This window comes from Tachypleus tridentatus, chromosome 11 (assembly GCF_004210375.1).
Source record: "Tachypleus tridentatus isolate NWPU-2018 chromosome 11, ASM421037v1, whole genome shotgun sequence".
In the NCBI taxonomy this organism is placed as follows: Eukaryota; Metazoa; Arthropoda; class Merostomata; order Xiphosura; family Limulidae; genus Tachypleus; species Tachypleus tridentatus.
This window is the reverse complement of record NC_134835.1, coordinates 14,868,531-14,889,874: the sequence shown is the minus strand read 5'-3', so window position 1 is coordinate 14,889,874 and position 21,344 is coordinate 14,868,531. Positions and strand designations below refer to the sequence as shown.

The window sequence follows — 21,344 nt, the reverse complement described above, 5'->3', positions numbered from 1 at the left end:
TAGAAATGCACTGTTCCAGGAGGACGCTGGAAAGTGCAGTCTGAGTCCTAATAACACTGGTTTGCGTTACACATCCCCGGAAGTACACGATTGTCATTTCGAGGGGTGGAAACTGTCGCACGCAGGCGTGTGTGCATTGATTGACATGCAACACTTAATTGATCAATTAGGCCTCTGAGAAATTTCTCAAACGGCTTTTAGTCACATCTTATATTGCTTTCCTACTTTCACAAAATCTGGTATTTTCCTCTCGTTACACAGGCCTACATCCCATCACTTACAGACGTGTGCGTAGACTTTAGTATTTCACGCGTGCTTGTGTGAGGAGTAGAATTATTTATTACATTTAATGTTCACCCTTCTTTTATTGGGCATTCGGCTATGCACGTTAATTTACCGGTCTTTATTAATGTGTATTTTAATTTCGATCGGAAGAAGTCGTGTGTACTCGCCTCTTTTTTTTTTTTTTGCCCTTTCAACAAAATAGTATTAAACGCTTGTTACCCTCCTGGGAGAGCGCCTCAGAAGTCGCTGTTTTCTCTCTAGCTAAAGAAGTGTGTGGATGTTGATCAGAGTACATTGCTAAAAAATGGGAATAATTCTCTGACGTTACAGAAACAGAACGAGAGTAAAGGAACAGGGTGTGTGTTTTCAACAGTTATTATCGATGCACCTGTCACACTCGGTTCCTACCGTTCGCGAGTCGGAAGCGTGCCACGTACAAAGTTGCTTCCTATCTAAAGACGTTTCCTTCACTTTTTGCTTTCACTGCTATATATTTTCAAAATTTGCTTTTACTCTTTTGTAACTTTTTGTTCCTGCTTCTTTTATGCCACAATAGCAAAGACTCTTGTCGTTATTGGAAAGTTAATTTTCAAAAAGTACGTGCACATAAAATACGTACAAGCATTTGTTTTTTTAAAAAAGGTGAGCAATCGTCATGTGTCTCCCAGTGAAGTCTCTCTCTGCCGGTTATATTTCTAGACAAAGTAGTTTTATCAAAACATAGCGAACGTTATGTAAGGAAACTCGAATGTTTAGTCGCGTCGCCCTTTCTGTGCAGCAGACTGACTCCTCGACAGTTGCTTTTGCTCAGGTAAAACAGCACGAGCGAGACAATACTGTGAAGTAGGAACACGTTTCAAATTTCGTCTGCATATAAGACTGCCTCAGATTAATGTGGGCTGGATCTACTCGTTAAGGGAGTTTCTCTTTTGTAGATCTTGGGCATTTCGAAGATCGACCCGCGAAGATAGTTTATTTCGTTTCTCTCAATATGCGTCTGAACGGAGGGGTTTGGTTTAAAGTGAAATAGAACGCGGCTCACGCCACCTGCTAAGAGAGCTACTACTTTTCTTGACGATCGCAGGAAATGATAGTTTGAATTCCTTTTTGTTCACTCAAGCCTCTGATCAAGAATACGTTTTGGAAGCGTGTTTAATTACCTGACTTGTTTATTTTCGTTCGTTACTTGCACGGATTTTTCCTCTATAGCCGATGGGAAAAGTAGATTAGTTCCTATAACAAAATGTTTTCCCAAGAGTTTACCAATATAGAAAACTACTATTAAGGCACTTCACTCGAGCCCACCACTTTCTTTCGGGAAGGAAATTTTGTTTTTATCTTTTAAATCAGAAATTGTGAAAAAAAAATGAAAGGTATCGATCAGCTCTTTGCGAGACGTACCAATTTAAAAGTGAAAAAAAATAAAAAAAAATGTCATCATCACCCGGTATTCCCAGGTGGTCACCCTCCCAAGTACTAACCGGGCCCGCCGTTGCTTGGCTTCGGTGATCGGACGAGAACCGGCATTTTCAACGTGGTATGAACGATGACAGTTTAATTCTCTTTCTTATTGGGTGTTTTAAGTATTATCCTAAAAGAAAATCGTTGTTCCAGCTCGAAATTTCGAAGTTGTGAAATATAAAGATACTTTAGAAATGCACTGTTCCAGGAGGACGCTGGAAAGTGCAGTCTGAGTCCTAATAACACTGGTTTGCGTTACACATCCCCGGAAGTACACGATTGTCATTTCGAGGGGTGGAAACTGTCGCACGCAGGCGTGTGTGCATTGATTGACATGCAACACTTAATTGATCAATTAGGCCTCTGAGAAATTTCTCAAACGGCTTTTAGTCACATCTTATATTGCTTTCCTACTTTCACAAAATCTGGTATTTTCCTCTCGTTACACAGGCCTACATCCCATCACTTACAGACGTGTGCGTAGACTTTAGTATTTCACGCGTGCTTGTGTGAGGAGTAGAATTATTTATTACATTTAATGTTCACCCTTCTTTTATTGGGCATTCGGCTATGCACGTTAATTTACCGGTCTTTATTAATGTGTATTTTAATTTCGATCGGAAGAAGTCGTGTGTACTCGCCTCTTTTTTTTTTTTTTTTGCCCTTTCAACAAAATAGTATTAAACGCTTGTTACCCTCCTGGGAGAGCGCCTCAGAAGTCGCTGTTTTCTCTCTAGCTAAAGAAGTGTGTGGATGTTGATCAGAGTACATTGCTAAAAAATGGGAATAATTCTCTGACGTTACAGAAACAGAACGAGAGTAAAGGAACAGGGTGTGTGTTTTCAACAGTTATTATCGATGCACCTGTCACACTCGGTTCCTACCGTTCGCGAGTCGGAAGCGTGCCACGTACAAAGTTGCTTCCTATCTAAAGACGTTTCCTTCACTTTTTGCTTTCACTGCTATATATTTTCAAAATTTGCTTTTACTCTTTTGTAACTTTTTGTTCCTGCTTCTTTTATGCCACAATAGCAAAGACTCTTGTCGTTATTGGAAAGTTAATTTTCAAAAAGTACGTGCACATAAAATACGTACAAGCATTTGTTTTTTAAAAAAGGTGAGCAATCGTCATGTGTCTCCGAGTGAAGTCTCTCTCTGCCGGTTATATTTCTAGACAAAGTAGTTTTATCCAAAACATAGCGAACGTTATGTAAGGAAACTCGAATGTTTAGTCGCGTCGCCCTTTCTGTGCAGCAGACTGACTCCTCGACAGTTGCTTTTGCTCAGGTAAAACAGCACGAGCGAGACAATACTGTGAAGTAGGAACACGTTTCAAATTTCGTCTGCATATAAGACTGCCTCAGATTAATGTGGGCTGGATCTACTCGTTAAGGGAGTTTCTCTTTTGTAGATCTTGGGCATTTCGAAGATCGACCCGCGAAGATAGTTTATTTCGTTTCTCTCCAATATGCGTCTGAACGGAGGGGTTTGGTTAAAAGTGAAATAGAACGCGGCTCACGCCACCTGCTAAGAGAGCTACTACTTTTCTTGACGATCGCAGGAAATGATAGTTTGAATTCCTTTTTGTTCACTCAAGCCTCTGATCAAGAATACGTTTTGGAAGCGTGTTTAATTACCTGACTTGTTTATTTTCGTTCGTTACTTGCACGGATTTTTCCTCTATAGCCGATGGGAAAAGTAGATTAGTTCCTATAACAAAAATGTTTTCCCAATAGTTTACCAATATAGAAAACTACTATTAAGGCACTTCACTCGAGCCCACCACTTTCTTTCGGGAAGGAAATTTTGTTTTTATCTTTTAAATCAGAAATTGTGAAAAAAAAATGAAAGGTATCGATCAGCTCTTTGCGAGACGTACCAATTAAAAGTGAAAAAAAAAAAAAAAAATGTCATCATCACCCGGTATTCCCAGGTGGTCACCCTCCCAAGTACTAACCGGGCCCGCCGTTGCTTGGCTTCGGTGATCGGACGAGAACCGGCATTTTCAACGTGGTATGAACGATGACAGTTTAATTCTGTTTCTTATTGGGTGTTTTAAGTATTATCCTAAAAGAAAATCGTTGTTCCAGCTCGAAATTTCGAAGTTGTGAAATATAAAAGATGCTTTAGAAATGCACTGTTCCAGGAGGACGCTGGAAAGTGCAGTCTGAGTCCTAAAAACACTGGTTTGCGTTACACATCCCCGGAAGTACACGATTGTCATTTCGAGGGGTGGAAACTGTCGCACGCAGGCGTGTGTGCATTGATTGACATGCAACACTTAATTGATCAATTAGGCCTCTGAGAACTTTCTCAAACGGCTTTTAGTCACATCTTATATTGCTTTCCTACTTTCACAAAATCTGGTATTTTCCTCTCGTTACACAGGCCTACATCCCATCACTTACAGACGTGTGCGTAGACTTTAGTATTTCACGCGTGCTTGTGTGAGGAGTAGAATTATTTATTACATTTAATGTTCACCCTTCTTTTATTGGGCATTCGGCTATGCACGTTAATTTACCGGTCTTTATTAATGTGTATTTTAATTTCGGTCGGAAGAAGTCGTGTGTACTCGCCTCTTTTTTTTTTTTTTGCCCTTTCAACAAAATAGTATTAAACGCTTGTTACCCTCCTGGGAGAGCGCCTCTGAAGTCGCTGTTTTCTCTCTAGCTAAAGAAGTGTGTGGATGTTGATCAGAGTACATTGCAAAAAATGGGAATAATTCTCTGACGTTATAGAAACAGAACGAGACTAAAGGAACAGGGTGTGTGTTTTCAACAGTTATTATCGATGCGCCTGTCACACTCGGTTCCTTTCGTTCGCGAGTCGGAAGCGTGCCACGTACAAAGTTCCTTCCTATCTAAAGACGTTTGCTTCACTTTTTGCTTTCACTTCTATATATTTTCAAAATTTGCTTTTACTCTTTTGTAACTTTTCGTTCCTGCTTCTTTTATGCCACAATAGCAAAGACTTGTCGTTATTGAAAGTTAATTTTCAAAAGTACGTGCACATAAAATACGTACAAGCATTTGTTTTTTAAAAAAGGTGTGCAATCGTCATGTGTCTCCCAGTGAAGTCTCTCTCTGCTGGTTATATTTCTAGACAAAGTAATTTTATCCAAAACATAGCGAACGTTATGTAAGGAAACTCTAATGTTTAGTCGCGTCGCCCTTTCTGTGCAGCAGACTGACTCCTCGACAGTTGCTTTTGCTCAGGTAAAACAGCACGAGCGAGAAAATATTGTGAAGTAGGAACACGTTTCAAATTTCGTCTACATATTAGACTGCCTCAGATTAATGTGGGCTGGATCTACTCGTTAAGGGAGTTTCTCTTTTGTAGATCTTGGGCATTTCGAAGATCGACCCGCGAAGATAGTTTATTTCGTCTCTCTCCAATATGCGTCTGAACGGAGGGGTTTGGTTTAAAGTGAAATAGAACGCGGCTCGCGCCACCTGCTAAGAGAGCTACTACTTTTCTTGACGATTGCAGGAAATGATAGTTTCAATTCCTTTTTGTTCACTCAAGCCTCTGATCAAGTATACGTTTTGGAAGCGTGTTTAATTACCTGACTTGTTTATTTTCGTTCGTTACTTGCACGGATTTTTCCTCTATAGCCGATGGGAAAATCAGATTAGTTCCTATAACAAAAATGTTTTCCCAATAGTTTACCAATATAGACAACTACTATTAAGGCACTTCACTCGAGCCCACCACTTTCTTTCGGGAAGGAAATTTTGTTTTTATCTCTTAAATCAGAAATTGTGAAAAAAAAAGAAAGGTATCGATCAGCTCTTTGCGAGACGTACTAATTTCAAAGTGAAAAAAAAAAAAAAAATGTCATCATCACCCGGTATTCCCAGGTGGTCACCCTCCCAAGTACTAACCGGGCCCGCCGTTGCTTGGCTTCGGTGATCGGACGAGAACCGGCATTTTCAACGTGGTATGAACGATGACAGTTTAATTCTGTTTCTTATTGGGTGTTTTAAGTATTATCATAAAAGAAAATCGTTGTTCCAGCTCGAAATTTCGAAGTTATGAAATATAAAAGATGCATTAGAAATGCACTGTTCCAGGAGGACGCTGGAAAGTGCAGTCTGAGTCCTAAAAACACTGGTTTGCGTTACACATCCCCGGAAGTACACGATTGTCATTTCGAGGGGTGGAAACTGTCGCACGCAGGCGTGTGTGCATTGATTGACATGCAACACTTAATTGATCAATTAGGCCTCTGAGAACTTTCTCAAACGGCTTTTAGTCACATCTTATATTGCTTTCCTACTTTCACAAAATCTGGTATTTTCCTCTCGTTACACAGGCCTACATCCCATCACTTACAGACGTGTGCGTAGACTTTAGTATTTCACGCGTGCTTGTGTGAGGAGTAGAATTATTTAATACATTTAATGTTCACCCTTCATTTATTGGGCATTCGGCTATGCACGTTAATTTACCGGTCTTTATTAATGTGTATTTTAATTTCGGTCGGAAGAATTCGTGTGTACTCGCCTCTTTTTCTTTTTTTTTTGCCCTTTCAACAAAATAGTATTAAACGCTTGTTACCCTCTCGGGAGAGCGCCTCTGAAGTCGCTGTTTTCTCTCTAGCTAAAGAAGTGTGTGGATGTTGATCAGAGTACATTGCAAAAAATGGGAATAATTCTCTGACGTTATAGAAACAGAACGAGACTAAAGGAACAGGGTGTGTGTTTTCAACAGTTATTATCGATGCGCCTGTCACACTCGGTTCCTTTCGTTCGCGAGTCGGAAGCGTGCCACGTACAAAGTTCCTTCCTATCTAAAGACGTTTGCTTCACTTTTTGCTTTCACTTCTATATATTTTCAAAATTTGCTTTTACTCTTTTGTAACTTTTCGTTCCTGCTTCTTTTATGCCACAATAGCAAAGACTTGTCGTTATTGGAAAGTTAATTTTCAAAAGTACGTGCACATAAAATACGTACAAGCATTTGTTTTTTAAAAAAGGTGTGCAATCGTCATGTGTCTCCCAGTGAAGTCTCTCTCTGCTGGTTATATTTCTAGACAAAGTAATTTTATCCAAAACATAGCGAACGTTATGTAAGGAAACTCTAATGTTTAGTCGCGTCGCCCTTTCTGTGCAGCAGACTGACTCCTCGACAGTTGCTTTTGCTCAGGTAAAACAGCACGAGCGAGAAAATATTGTGAAGTAGGAACACGTTTCAAATTTCGTCTACATATTAGACTGCCTCAGATTAATGTGGGCTGGATCTACTCGTTAAGGGAGTTTCTCTTTTGTAGATCTTGGGCATTTCGAAGATCGACCCGCGAAGATAGTTTATTTCGTCTCTCTCCAATATGCGTCTGAACGGAGGGGTTTGGTTTAAAGTGAAATAGAACGCGGCTCGCGCCACCTGCTAAGAGAGCTACTACTTTTCTTGACGATTGCAGGAAATGATAGTTTCAATTCCTTTTTGTTCACTCAAGCCTCTGATCAAGTATACGTTTTGGAAGCGTGTTTAATTACCTGACTTGTTTATTTTCGTTCGTTACTTGCACGGATTTTTCCTCTATAGCCGATGGGAAAATCAGATTAGTTCCTATAACAAAAATGTTTTCCCAATAGTTTACCAATATAGACAACTACTATTAAGGCACTTCACTCGAGCCCACCACTTTCTTTCGGGAAGGAAATTTTGTTTTTATCTCTTAAATCAGAAATTGTGAAAAAAAAAGAAAGGTATCGATCAGCTCTTTGCGAGACGTACTAATTTCAAAGTGAAAAAAAAAAATGTCATCATCACCCGGTATTCCCAGGTGGTCACCCTCCCAAGTACTAACCGGGCCCGCCGTTGCTTGGCTTCGGTGATCGGACGAGAACCGGCATTTTCAACGTGGTATGAACGATGACAGTTTAATTCTGTTTCTTATTGGGTGTTTTAAGTATTATCATAAAAGAAAATTGTTGTTCCAGCTCGAAATTTCGAAGTTATGAAATATAAAAGATGCATTAGAAATGCACTGTTCCAGGAGGACGCTGGAAAGTGCAGTCTGAGTCCTAAAAAACACTGGTTTGCGTTACACATCCCCGGAAGTACACGATTGTCATTTCGAGGGGTGGAAACTGTCGCACGCAGGCGTGTGTGCATTGATTGACATGCAACACTTAATTGATCAATTAGGCCTCTGAGAACTTTCTCAAACGGCTTTTAGTCACATCTTATATTGCTTTCCTACTTTCACAAAATCTGGTATTTTCCTCTCGTTACACAGGCCTACATCCCATCACTTACAGACGTGTGCGTAGACTTTAGTATTTCACGCGTGCTTGTGTGAGGAGTAGAATTATTTAATACATTTAATGTTCACCCTTCATTTATTGGGCATTCGGCTATGCACGTTAATTTACCGGTCTTTATTAATGTGTATTTTAATTTCGGTCGGAAGAATTCGTGTGTACTCGCCTCTTTTTCTTTTTTTTTGCCCTTTCAACAAAATAGTATTAAACGCTTGTTACCCTCTCGGGAGAGCGCCTCTGAAGTCGCTGTTTTCTCTCTAGCTAAAGAAGTGTGTGGATGTTGATCAGAGTACATTGCAAAAAATGGGAATAATTCTCTGACGTTATAGAAACAGAACGAGACTAAAGGAACAGGGTGTGTGTTTTCAACAGTTATTATCGATGCGCCTGTCACACTCGGTTCCTTTCGTTCGCGAGTCGGAAGCGTGCCACGTACAAAGTTCCTTCCTATCTAAAGACGTTTGCTTCACTTTTTGCTTTCACTTCTATATATTTTCAAAATTTGCTTTTACTCTTTTGTAACTTTTCGTTCCTGCTTCTTTTATGCCACAATAGCAAAGACTTGTCGTTATTGGAAAGTTAATTTTCAAAAAAGTACGTGCACATAAAATACGTACAAGCATTTGTTTTTTAAAAAAGGTGTGCAATCGTCATGTGTCTCCCAGTGAAGTCTCTCTCTGCTGGTTATATTTCTAGACAAAGTAATTTTATCCAAAACATAGCGAACGTTATGTAAGGAAACTCTAATGTTTAGTCGCGTCGCCCTTTCTGTGCAGCAGACTGACTCCTCGACAGTTGCTTTTGCTCAGGTAAAACAGCACGAGCGAGAAAATATTGTGAAGTAGGAACACGTTTCAAATTTCGTCTACATATTAGACTGCCTCAGATTAATGTGGGCTGGATCTACTCGTTAAGGGAGTTTCTCTTTTGTAGATCTTGGGCATTTCGAAGATCGACCCGCGAAGATAGTTTATTTCGTCTCTCTCCAATATGCGTCTGAACGGAGGGGTTTGGTTTAAAGTGAAATAGAACGCGGCTCGCGCCACCTGCTAAGAGAGCTACTACTTTTCTCGACGATTGCAGGAAATGATAGTTTCAATTCCTTTTTGTTCACTCAAGCCTCTGATCAAGTATACGTTTTGGAAGCGTGTTTAATTACCTGACTTGTTTATTTTCGTTCGTTACTTGCACGGATTTTTCCTCTATAGCCGATGGGAAAATCAGATTAGTTCCTATAACAAAAATGTTTTCCCAATAGTTTACCAATATAGACAACTACTATTAAGGCACTTCACTCGAGCCCACCACTTTCTTTCGGGAAGGAAATTTTGTTTTTATCTCTTAAATCAGAAATTGTGAAAAAAAAAGAAAGGTATCGATCAGCTCTTTGCGAGACGTACTAATTTCAAAGTGAAAAAAAAAAAAAAATGTCATCATCACCCGGTATTCCCAGGTGGTCACCCTCCCAAGTACTAACCGGGCCCGCCGTTGCTTGGCTTCGGTGATCGGACGAGAACCGGCATTTTCAACGTGGTATGAACGATGACAGTTTAATTCTGTTTCTTATTGGGTGTTTTAAGTATTATCATAAAAGAAAATTGTTGTTCCAGCTCGAAATTTCGAAGTTATGAAATATAAAAGATGCATTAGAAATGCACTGTTCCAGGAGGCGCTGGAAAGTGCAGTCTGAGTCCTAAAAACACTGGTTTGCGTTACACATCCCCGGAAGTACACGATTGTCATTTCGAGGGGTGGAAACTGTCGCACGCAGGCGTGTGTGCATTGATTGACATGCAACACTTAATTGATCAATTAGGCCTCTGAGAACTTTCTCAAACGGCTTTTAGTCACATCTTATATTGCTTTCCTACTTTCACAAAATCTGGTATTTTCCTCTCGTTACACAGGCCTACATCCCATCACTTACAGACGTGTGCGTAGACTTTAGTATTTCACGCGTGCTTGTGTGAGGAGTAGAATTATTTAATACATTTAATGTTCACCCTTCATTTATTGGGCATTCGGCTATGCACGTTAATTTACCGGTCTTTATTAATGTGTATTTTAATTTCGGTCGGAAGAATTCGTGTGTACTCGCCTCTTTTTCTTTTTTTTTGCCCTTTCAACAAAATAGTATTAAACGCTTGTTACCCTCTCGGGAGAGCGCCTCTGAAGTCGCTGTTTTCTCTCTAGCTAAAGAAGTGTGTGGATGTTGATCAGAGTACATTGCAAAAAATGGGAATAATTCTCTGACGTTATAGAAACAGAACGAGACTAAAGGAACAGGGTGTGTGTTTTCAACAGTTATTATCGATGCGCCTGTCACACTCGGTTCCTTTCGTTCGCGAGTCGGAAGCGTGCCACGTACAAAGTTCCTTCCTATCTAAAGACGTTTGCTTCACTTTTTGCTTTCACTTCTATATATTTTCAAAATTTGCTTTTACTCTTTTGTAACTTTTCGTTCCTGCTTCTTTTATGCCACAATAGCAAAGACTTGTCGTTATTGGAAAGTTAATTTTCAAAAAAGTACGTGCACATAAAATACGTACAAGCATTTGTTTTTTAAAAAAGGTGTGCAATCGTCATGTGTCTCCCAGTGAAGTCTCTCTCTGCTGGTTATATTTCTAGACAAAGTAATTTTATCCAAAACATAGCGAACGTTATGTAAGGAAACTCTAATGTTTAGTCGCGTCGCCCTTTCTGTGCAGCAGACTGACTCCTCGACAGTTGCTTTTGCTCAGGTAAAACAGCACGAGCGAGAAAATATTGTGAAGTAGGAACACGTTTCAAATTTCGTCTACATATTAGACTGCCTCAGATTAATGTGGGCTGGATCTACTCGTTAAGGGAGTTTCTCTTTTGTAGATCTTGGGCATTTCGAAGATCGACCCGCGAAGATAGTTTATTTCGTCTCTCTCCAATATGCGTCTGAACGGAGGGGTTTGGTTTAAAGTGAAATAGAACGCGGCTCGCGCCACCTGCTAAGAGAGCTACTACTTTTCTCGACGATTGCAGGAAATGATAGTTTCAATTCCTTTTTGTTCACTCAAGCCTCTGATCAAGTATACGTTTTGGAAGCGTGTTTAATTACCTGACTTGTTTATTTTCGTTCGTTACTTGCACGGATTTTTCCTCTATAGCCGATGGGAAAATCAGATTAGTTCCTATAACAAAAATGTTTTCCCAATAGTTTACCAATATAGACAACTACTATTAAGGCACTTCACTCGAGCCCACCACTTTCTTTCGGGAAGGAAATTTTGTTTTTATCTCTTAAATCAGAAATTGTGAAAAAAAAAGAAAGGTATCGATCAGCTCTTTGCGAGACGTACTAATTTCAAAGTGAAAAAAAAAATGTCATCATCACCCGGTATTCCCAGGTGGTCACCCTCCCAAGTACTAACCGGGCCCGCCGTTGCTTGGCTTCGGTGATCGGACGAGAACCGGCATTTTCAACGTGGTATGAACGATGACAGTTTAATTCTGTTTCTTATTGGGTGTTTTAAGTATTATCATAAAAGAAAATCGTTGTTCCAGCTCGAAATTTCGAAGTTATGAAATATAAAAGATGCATTAGAAATGCACTGTTCCAGGAGGACGCTGGAAAGTGCAGTCTGAGTCCTAAAAACACTGGTTTGCGTTACACATCCCCGGAAGTACACGATTGTCATTTCGAGGGGTGGAAACTGTCGCACGCAGGCGTGTGTGCATTGATTGACATGCAACACTTAATTGATCAATTAGGCCTCTGAGAACTTTCTCAAACGGCTTTTAGTCACATCTTATATTGCTTTCCTACTTTCACAAAATCTGGTATTTTCCTCTCGTTACACAGGCCTACATCCCATCACTTACAGACGTGTGCGTAGACTTTAGTATTTCACGCGTGCTTGTGTGAGGAGTAGAATTATTTAATACATTTAATGTTCACCCTTCATTTATTGGGCATTCGGCTATGCACGTTAATTTACCGGTCTTTATTAATGTGTATTTTAATTTCGGTCGGAAGAATTCGTGTGTACTCGCCTCTTTTTCTTTTTTTTTGCCCTTTCAACAAAATAGTATTAAACGCTTGTTACCCTCTCGGGAGAGCGCCTCTGAAGTCGCTGTTTTCTCTCTAGCTAAAGAAGTGTGTGGATGTTGATCAGAGTACATTGCAAAAAATGGGAATAATTCTCTGACGTTATAGAAACAGAACGAGACTAAAGGAACAGGGTGTGTGTTTTCAACAGTTATTATCGATGCGCCTGTCACACTCGGTTCCTTTCGTTCGCGAGTCGGAAGCGTGCCACGTACAAAGTTCCTTCCTATCTAAAGACGTTTGCTTCACTTTTTGCTTTCACTTCTATATATTTTCAAAATTTGCTTTTACTCTTTTGTAACTTTTCGTTCCTGCTTCTTTTATGCCACAATAGCAAAGACTTGTCGTTATTGGAAAGTTAATTTTCAAAAAAGTACGTGCACATAAAATACGTACAAGCATTTGTTTTTTAAAAAGGTGTGCAATCGTCATGTGTCTCCCAGTGAAGTCTCTCTCTGCTGGTTATATTTCTAGACAAAGTAATTTTATCCAAAACATAGCGAACGTTATGTAAGGAAACTCTAATGTTTAGTCGCGTCGCCCTTTCTGTGCAGCAGACTGACTCCTCGACAGTTGCTTTTGCTCAGGTAAAACAGCACGAGCGAGAAAATATTGTGAAGTAGGAACACGTTTCAAATTTCGTCTACATATTAGACTGCCTCAGATTAATGTGGGCTGGATCTACTCGTTAAGGGAGTTTCTCTTTTGTAGATCTTGGGCATTTCGAAGATCGACCCGCGAAGATAGTTTATTTCGTCTCTCTCCAATATGCGTCTGAACGGAGGGGTTTGGTTTAAAGTGAAATAGAACGCGGCTCGCGCCACCTGCTAAGAGAGCTACTACTTTTCTCGACGATTGCAGGAAATGATAGTTTCAATTCCTTTTTGTTCACTCAAGCCTCTGATCAAGTATACGTTTTGGAAGCGTGTTTAATTACCTGACTTGTTTATTTTCGTTCGTTACTTGCACGGATTTTTCCTCTATAGCCGATGGGAAAATCAGATTAGTTCCTATAACAAAATGTTTTCCCAATAGTTTACCAATATAGACAACTACTATTAAGGCACTTCACTCGAGCCCACCACTTTCTTTCGGGAAGGAAATTTTGTTTTTATCTCTTAAATCAGAAATTGTGAAAAAAAAAGAAAGGTATCGATCAGCTCTTTGCGAGACGTACTAATTTCAAAGTGAAAAAAAAAAAAAAATGTCATCATCACCCGGTATTCCCAGGTGGTCACCCTCCCAAGTACTAACCGGGCCCGCCGTTGCTTGGCTTCGGTGATCGGACGAGAACCGGCATTTTCAACGTGGTATGAACGATGACAGTTTAATTCTGTTTCTTATTGGGTGTTTTAAGTATTATCATAAAAGAAAATTGTTGTTCCAGCTCGAAATTTCGAAGTTATGAAATATAAAAGATGCATTAGAAATGCACTGTTCCAGGAGGACGCTGGAAAGTGCAGTCTGAGTCCTAAAAACACTGGTTTGCGTTACACATCCCCGGAAGTACACGATTGTCATTTCGAGGGGTGGAAACTGTCGCACGCAGGCGTGTGTGCATTGATTGACATGCAACACTTAATTGATCAATTAGGCCTCTGAGAACTTTCTCAAACGGCTTTTAGTCACATCTTATATTGCTTTCCTACTTTCACAAAATCTGGTATTTTCCTCTCGTTACACAGGCCTACATCCCATCACTTACAGACGTGTGCGTAGACTTTAGTATTTCACGCGTGCTTGTGTGAGGAGTAGAATTATTTAATACATTTAATGTTCACCCTTCATTTATTGGGCATTCGGCTATGCACGTTAATTTACCGGTCTTTATTAATGTGTATTTTAATTTCGGTCGGAAGAATTCGTGTGTACTCGCCTCTTTTTCTTTTTTTTTGCCCTTTCAACAAAATAGTATTAAACGCTTGTTACCCTCTCGGAGAGCGCCTCTGAAGTCGCTGTTTTCTCTCTAGCTAAAGAAGTGTGTGGATGTTGATCAGAGTACATTGCAAAAAATGGGAATAATTCTCTGACGTTATAGAAACAGAACGAGACTAAAGGAACAGGGTGTGTGTTTTCAACAGTTATTATCGATGCGCCTGTCACACTCGGTTCCTTTCGTTCGCGAGTCGGAAGCGTGCCACGTACAAAGTTCCTTCCTATCTAAAGACGTTTGCTTCACTTTTTGCTTTCACTTCTATATATTTTCAAAATTTGCTTTTACTCTTTTGTAACTTTTCGTTCCTGCTTCTTTTATGCCACAATAGCAAAGACTTGTCGTTATTGGAAAGTTAATTTTCAAAAAAGTACGTGCACATAAAATACGTACAAGCATTTGTTTTTTAAAAAAGGTGTGCAATCGTCATGTGTCTCCCAGTGAAGTCTCTCTCTGCTGGTTATATTTCTAGACAAAGTAATTTTATCCAAAACATAGCGAACGTTATGTAAGGAAACTCTAATGTTTAGTCGCGTCGCCCTTTCTGTGCAGCAGACTGACTCCTCGACAGTTGCTTTTGCTCAGGTAAAACAGCACGAGCGAGAAAATATTGTGAAGTAGGAACACGTTTCAAATTTCGTCTACATATTAGACTGCCTCAGATTAATGTGGGCTGGATCTACTCGTTAAGGGAGTTTCTCTTTTGTAGATCTTGGGCATTTCGAAGATCGACCCGCGAAGATAGTTTATTTCGTCTCTCTCCAATATGCGTCTGAACGGAGGGGTTTGGTTTAAAGTGAAATAGAACGCGGCTCGCGCCACCTGCTAAGAGAGCTACTACTTTTCTCGACGATTGCAGGAAATGATAGTTTCAATTCCTTTTTGTTCACTCAAGCCTCTGATCAAGTATACGTTTTGGAAGCGTGTTTAATTACCTGACTTGTTTATTTTCGTTCGTTACTTGCACGGATTTTTCCTCTATAGCCGATGGGAAAATCAGATTAGTTCCTATAACAAAAATGTTTTCCCAATAGTTTACCAATATAGACAACTACTATTAAGGCACTTCACTCGAGCCCACCACTTTCTTTCGGGAAGGAAATTTTGTTTTTATCTCTTAAATCAGAAATTGTGAAAAAAAAGAAAGGTATCGATCAGCTCTTTGCGAGACGTACTAATTTCAAAGTGAAAAAAAAAATGTCATCATCACCCGGTATTCCCAGGTGGTCACCCTCCCAAGTACTAACCGGGCCCGCCGTTGCTTGGCTTCGGTGATCGGACGAGAACCGGCATTTTCAACGTGGTATGAACGATGACAGTTTAATTCTGTTTCTTATTGGGTGTTTTAAGTATTATCATAAAAGAAAATCGTTGTTCCAGCTCGAAATTTCGAAGTTATGAAATATAAAAGATGCATTAGAAATGCACTGTTCCAGGAGGACGCTGGAAAGTGCAGTCTGAGTCCTAAAAACACTGGTTTGCGTTACACATCCCCGGAAGTACACGATTGTCATTTCGAGGGGTGGAAACTGTCGCACGCAGGCGTGTGTGCATTGATTGACATGCAACACTTAATTGATCAATTAGGCCTCTGAGAACTTTCTCAAACGGCTTTTAGTCACATCTTATATTGCTTTCCTACTTTCACAAAATCTGGTATTTTCCTCTCGTTACACAGGCCTACATCCCATCACTTACAGACGTGTGCGTAGACTTTAGTATTTCACGCGTGCTTGTGTGAGGAGTAGAATTATTTAATACATTTAATGTTCACCCTTCATTTATTGGGCATTCGGCTATGCACGTTAATTTACCGGTCTTTATTAATGTGTATTTTAATTTCGGTCGGAAGAATTCGTGTGTACTCGCCTCTTTTTCTTTTTTTTTGCCCTTTCAACAAAATAGTATTAAACGCTTGTTACCCTCTCGGGAGAGCGCCTCTGAAGTCGCTGTTTTCTCTCTAGCTAAAGAAGTGTGTGGATGTTGATCAGAGTACATTGCAAAAAATGGGAATAATTCTCTGACGTTATAGAAACAGAACGAGACTAAAGGAACAGGGTGTGTGTTTTCAACAGTTATTATCGATGCGCCTGTCACACTCGGTTCCTTTCGTTCGCGAGTCGGAAGCGTGCCACGTACAAAGTTCCTTCCTATCTAAAGACGTTTGCTTCACTTTTTGCTTTCACTTCTATATATTTTCAAAATTTGCTTTTACTCTTTTGTAACTTTTCGTTCCTGCTTCTTTTATGCCACAATAGCAAAGACTTGTCGTTATTGGAAAGTTAATTTTCAAAAAAGTACGTGCACATAAAATACGTACAAGCATTTGTTTTTTAAAAAGGTGTGCAATCGTCATGTGTCTCCCAGTGAAGTCTCTCTCTGCTGGTTATATTTCTAGACAAAGTAATTTTATCCAAAACATAGCGAACGTTATGTAAGGAAACTCTAATGTTTAGTCGCGTCGCCCTTTCTGTGCAGCAGACTGACTCCTCGACAGTTGCTTTTGCTCAGGTAAAACAGCACGAGCGAGAAAATATTGTGAAGTAGGAACACGTTTCAAATTTCGTCTACATATTAGACTGCCTCAGATTAATGTGGGCTGGATCTACTCGTTAAGGGAGTTTCTCTTTTGTAGATCTTGGGCATTTCGAAGATCGACCCGCGAAGATAGTTTATTTCGTCTCTCTCCAATATGCGTCTGAACGGAGGGGTTTGGTTTAAAGTGAAATAGAACGCGGCTCGCGCCACCTGCTAAGAGAGCTACTACTTTTCTCGACGATTGCAGGAAATGATAGTTTCAATTCCTTTTTGTTCACTCAAGCCTCTGATCAAGTATACGTTTTGGAAGCGTGTTTAATTACCTGACTTGTTTATTTTCGTTCGTTACTTGCACGGATTTTTCCTCTATAGCCGATGGGAAAATCAGATTAGTTCCTATAACAAAAATGTTTTCCCAATAGTTTACCAATATAGACAACTACTATTAAGGCACTTCACTCGAGCCCACCACTTTCTTTCGGGAAGGAAATTTTGTTTTTATCTCTTAAATCAGAAATTGTGAAAAAAAAAGAAAGGTATCGATCAGCTCTTTGCGAGACGTACTAATTTCAAAGTGAAAAAAAAAAAAAATGTCATCATCACCCGGTATTCCCAGGTGGTCACCCTCCCAAGTACTAACCGGGCCCGCCGTTGCTTGGCTTCGGTGATCGGACGAGAACCGGCATTTTCAACGTGGTATGAACGATGACAGTTTAATTCTGTTTCTTATTGGGTGTTTTAAGTATTATCATAAAAGAAAATCGTTGTTCCAGCTCGAAATTTCGAAGTTATGAAATATAAAAGATGCATTAGAAATGCACTGTTCCAGGAGGACGCTGGAAAGTGCAGTCTGAGTCCTAAAAACACTGGTTTGCGTTACACATCCCCGGAAGTACACGATTGTCATTTCGAGGGGTGGAAACTGTCGCACGCAGGCGTGTGTGCATTGATTGACATGCAACACTTAATTGATCAATTAGGCCTCTGAGAACTTTCTCAAACGGCTTTTAGTCACATCTTATATTGCTTTCCTACTTTCACAAAATCTGGTATTTTCCTCTCGTTACACAGGCCTACATCCCATCACTTACAGACGTGTGCGTAGACTTTAGTATTTCACGCGTGCTTGTGTGAGGAGTAGAATTATTTAATACATTTAATGTTCACCCTTCATTTATTGGGCATTCGGCTATGCACGTTAATTTACCGGTCTTTATTAATGTGTATTTTAATTTCGGTCGGAAGAATTCGTGTGTACTCGCCTCTTTTTTTTTTTTTTTTGCCCTTTCAACAAAATAGTATTAAACGCTTGTTACCCTCTCGGAGAGCGCCTCTGAAGTCGCTGTTTTCTCTCTAGCTAAAGAAGTGTGTGGATGTTGATCAGAGTACATTGCAAAAAATGGGAATAATTCTCTGACGTTATAGAAACAGAACGAGACTAAAGGAACAGGGTGTGTGTTTTCAACAGTTATTATCGATGCGCCTGTCACACTCGGTTCCTTTCGTTCGCGAGTCGGAAGCGTGCCACGTACAAAGTTCCTTCCTATCTAAAGACGTTTGCTTCACTTTTTGCTTTCACTTCTATATATTTTCAAAATTTGCTTTTACTCTTTTGTAACTTTTCGTTCCTGCTTCTTTTATGCCACAATAGCAAAGACTTGTCGTTATTGGAAAGTTAATTTTCAAAAAAGTACGTGCACATAAAATACGTACAAGCATTTGTTTTTTTAAAAAGGTGTGCAATCGTCATGTGTCTCCCAGTGAAGTCTCTCTCTGCTGGTTATATTTCTAGACAAAGTAATTTTATCCAAAACATAGCGAACGTTATGTAAGGAAACTCTAATGTTTAGTCGCGTCGCCCTTTCTGTGCAGCAGACTGACTCCTCGACAGTTGCTTTTGCTCAGGTAAAACAGCACGAGCGAGAAAATATTGTGAAGTAGGAACACGTTTCAAATTTCGTCTACATATTAGACTGCCTCAGATTAATGTGGGCTGGATCTACTCGTTAAGGGAGTTTCTCTTTTGTAGATCTTGGGCATTTCGAAGATCGACCCGCGAAGATAGTTTATTTCGTCTCTCTCCAATATGCGTCTGAACGGAGGGGTTTGGTTTAAAGTGAAATAGAACGCGGCTCGCGCCACCTGCTAGAGAGAGCTACTACTTTTCTCGACGATTGCAGGAAATGATAGTTTCAATTCCTTTTTGTTCACTCAAGCCTCTGATCAAGTATACGTTTTGGAAGCGTGTTTAATTACCTGACTTGTTTATTTTCGTTCGTTACTTGCACGGATTTTTCCTCTATAGCCGATGGGAAAATCAGATTAGTTCCTATAACAAAAATGTTTTCCCAATAGTTTACCAATATAGACAACTACTATTAAGGCACTTCACTCGAGCCCACCACTTTCTTTCGGGAAGGAAATTTTGTTTTTATCTCTTAAATCAGAAATTGTGAAAAAAAAAGAAAGGTATCGATCAGCTCTTTGCGAGACGTACTAATTTCAAAGTGAAAAAAAAAATGTCATCATCACCCGGTATTCCCAGGTGGTCACCCTCCCAAGTACTAACCGGGCCCGCCGTTGCTTGGCTTCGGTGATCGGACGAGAACCGGCATTTTCAACGTGGTATGAACGATGACAGTTTAATTCTGTTTCTTATTGGGTGTTTTAAGTATTATCATAAAAGAAAATCGTTGTTCCAGCTCGAAATTTCGAAGTTATGAAATATAAAAGATGCATTAGAAATGCACTGTTCCAGGAGGACGCTGGAAAGTGCAGTCTGAGTCCTAAAAACACTGGTTTGCGTTACACATCCCCGGAAGTACACGATTGTCATTTCGAGGGGTGGAAACTGTCGCACGCAGGCGTGTGTGCATTGATTGACATGCAACACTTAATTGATCAATTAGGCCTCTGAGAACTTTCTCAAACGGCTTTTAGTCACATCTTATATTGCTTTCCTACTTTCACAAAATCTGGTATTTTCCTCTCGTTACACAGGCCTACATCCCATCACTTACAGACGTGTGCGTAGACTTTAGTATTTCACGCGTGCTTGTGTGAGGAGTAGAATTATTTAATACATTTAATGTTCACCCTTCATTTATTGGGCATTCGGCTATGCACGTTAATTTACCGGTCTTTATTAATGTGTATTTTAATTTCGGTCGGAAGAATTCGTGTGTACTCGCCTTTTTTTTTTTTTTGCCCTTTCAACAAAATAGTATTAAACGCTTGTTACCCTCTCGGGAGAGCGCCTCTGAAGTCGCTGTTTTCTCTCTAGCTAAAGAAGTGTGTGGATGTTGATCAGAGTACATTGCAAAAATGGGAATAATTCTCTGACGTTATAGAAACAGAACGAGACTAAAGGAACAGGGTGTGTGTTTTCAACAGTTATTATCGATGCGCCTGTCACACTCGGTTCCTTTCGTTCGCGAGTCGGAAGCGTGCCACGTACAAAGTTCCTTCCTATCTAAAGACGTTTGCTTCACTTTTTGCTTTCACTTCTATATATTTTCAAAATTTGCTTTTACTCTTTTGTAACTTTTCGTTCCTGCTTCTTTTATGCCACAATAGCAAAGACTTGTCGTTATTGAAAGTTAATTTTCAAAAAAGTACGTGCACATAAAATACGTACAAGCATTTGTTTTTTAAAAAGGTGTGCAATCGTCATGTGTCTCCCAGTGAAGTCTCTCTCTGCTGGTTATATTTCTAGACAAAGTAATTTTATCCAAAACATAGCGAACGTTATGTAAGGAAACTCTAATGTTTAGTCGCGTCGCCCTTTCTGTGCAGCAGACTGACTCCTCGACAGTTGCTTTTGCTCAGGTAAAACAGCACGAGCGAGAAAATATTGTGAAGTAGGAACACGTTTCAAATTTCGTCTACATATTAGACTGCCTCAGATTAATGTGGGCTGGATCTACTCGTTAAGGGAGTTTCTCTTTTGTAGATCTTGGGCATTTCGAAGATCGACCCGCGAAGATAGTTTATTTCGTCTCTCTCCAATATGCGTCTGAACGGAGGGGTTTGGTTTAAAGTGAAATAGAACGCGGCTCGCGCCACCTGCTAAGAGAGCTACTACTTTTCTCGACGATTGCAGGAAATGATAGTTTCAATTCCTTTTTGTTCACTCAAGCCTCTGATCAAGTATACGTTTTGGAAGCGTGTTTAATTACCTGACTTGTTTATTTTCGTTCGTTACTTGCACGGATTTTTCCTCTATAGCCGATGGGAAAATCAGATTAGTTCCTATAACAAAAATGTTTTCCCAATAGTTTACCAATATAGACAACTACTATTAAGGCACTTCACTCGAGCCCACCACTTTCTTTCGGGAAGGAAATTTTGTTTTTATCTCTTAAATCAGAAATTGTGAAAAAAAAAGAAAGGTATCGATCAGCTCTTTGCGAGACGTACTAATTTCAAAGTGAAAAAAAAAATGTCATCATCACCCGGTATTCCCAGGTGGTCACCCTCCCAAGTACTAACCGGGCCCGCCGTTGCTTGGCTTCGGTGATCGGACGAGAACCGGCATTTTCAACGTGGTATGAACGATGACAGTTTAATTCTGTTTCTTATTGGGTGTTTTAAGTATTATCATAAAAGAAAATCGTTGTTCCAGCTCGAAATTTCGAAGTTATGAAATATAAAAGATGCATTAGAAATGCACTGTTCCAGGAGGACGCTGGAAAGTGCAGTCTGAGTCCTAAAAACACTGGTTTGCGTTACACATCCCCGGAAGTACACGATTGTCATTTCGAGGGGTGGAAAC

The 21,344-nt window shown here is 39.9% G+C and overlaps 11 non-coding genes across 11 annotated transcripts; all 11 read right to left on the bottom strand.

Annotated features, from left to right (window-relative positions):
* Positions 1–1,717: 1,717 nt before the first annotated feature.
* Positions 1,718–1,836, bottom strand: LOC143232969 (5S ribosomal RNA). Its single transcript, XR_013017926.1, has one exon. It is a non-coding gene; the product is annotated as a 5S ribosomal RNA (ribosomal RNA).
* A 1,818-nt stretch (positions 1,837–3,654) lies between these two features.
* Positions 3,655–3,773, bottom strand: LOC143232968 (5S ribosomal RNA). Its single transcript, XR_013017925.1, has one exon. It is a non-coding gene; the product is annotated as a 5S ribosomal RNA (ribosomal RNA).
* Positions 3,774–5,584: 1,811 nt separating this feature from the next.
* Positions 5,585–5,703, bottom strand: LOC143232967 (5S ribosomal RNA). Its single transcript, XR_013017924.1, has one exon. It is a non-coding gene; the product is annotated as a 5S ribosomal RNA (ribosomal RNA).
* Positions 5,704–7,512: 1,809 nt separating this feature from the next.
* On the bottom strand, positions 7,513–7,631 carry LOC143232966 (5S ribosomal RNA). The gene has a single exon (XR_013017923.1). It is a non-coding gene; the product is annotated as a 5S ribosomal RNA (ribosomal RNA).
* A 1,815-nt stretch (positions 7,632–9,446) lies between these two features.
* LOC143232965 (5S ribosomal RNA) lies at positions 9,447–9,565 on the bottom strand. Its single transcript, XR_013017922.1, has one exon. It is a non-coding gene; the product is annotated as a 5S ribosomal RNA (ribosomal RNA).
* Positions 9,566–11,373: 1,808 nt separating this feature from the next.
* LOC143232964 (5S ribosomal RNA) lies at positions 11,374–11,492 on the bottom strand. Its single transcript, XR_013017921.1, has one exon. It is a non-coding gene; the product is annotated as a 5S ribosomal RNA (ribosomal RNA).
* A 1,812-nt stretch (positions 11,493–13,304) lies between these two features.
* Positions 13,305–13,423, bottom strand: LOC143232963 (5S ribosomal RNA). The gene has a single exon (XR_013017920.1). It is a non-coding gene; the product is annotated as a 5S ribosomal RNA (ribosomal RNA).
* Positions 13,424–15,230: 1,807 nt separating this feature from the next.
* On the bottom strand, positions 15,231–15,349 carry LOC143232961 (5S ribosomal RNA). Its single transcript, XR_013017918.1, has one exon. It is a non-coding gene; the product is annotated as a 5S ribosomal RNA (ribosomal RNA).
* A 1,812-nt stretch (positions 15,350–17,161) lies between these two features.
* Positions 17,162–17,280, bottom strand: LOC143232960 (5S ribosomal RNA). The gene has a single exon (XR_013017917.1). It is a non-coding gene; the product is annotated as a 5S ribosomal RNA (ribosomal RNA).
* A 1,810-nt stretch (positions 17,281–19,090) lies between these two features.
* On the bottom strand, positions 19,091–19,209 carry LOC143232959 (5S ribosomal RNA). The gene has a single exon (XR_013017916.1). It is a non-coding gene; the product is annotated as a 5S ribosomal RNA (ribosomal RNA).
* Positions 19,210–21,012: 1,803 nt separating this feature from the next.
* On the bottom strand, positions 21,013–21,131 carry LOC143232958 (5S ribosomal RNA). Its single transcript, XR_013017915.1, has one exon. It is a non-coding gene; the product is annotated as a 5S ribosomal RNA (ribosomal RNA).
* Positions 21,132–21,344: the final 213 nt, after the last annotated feature.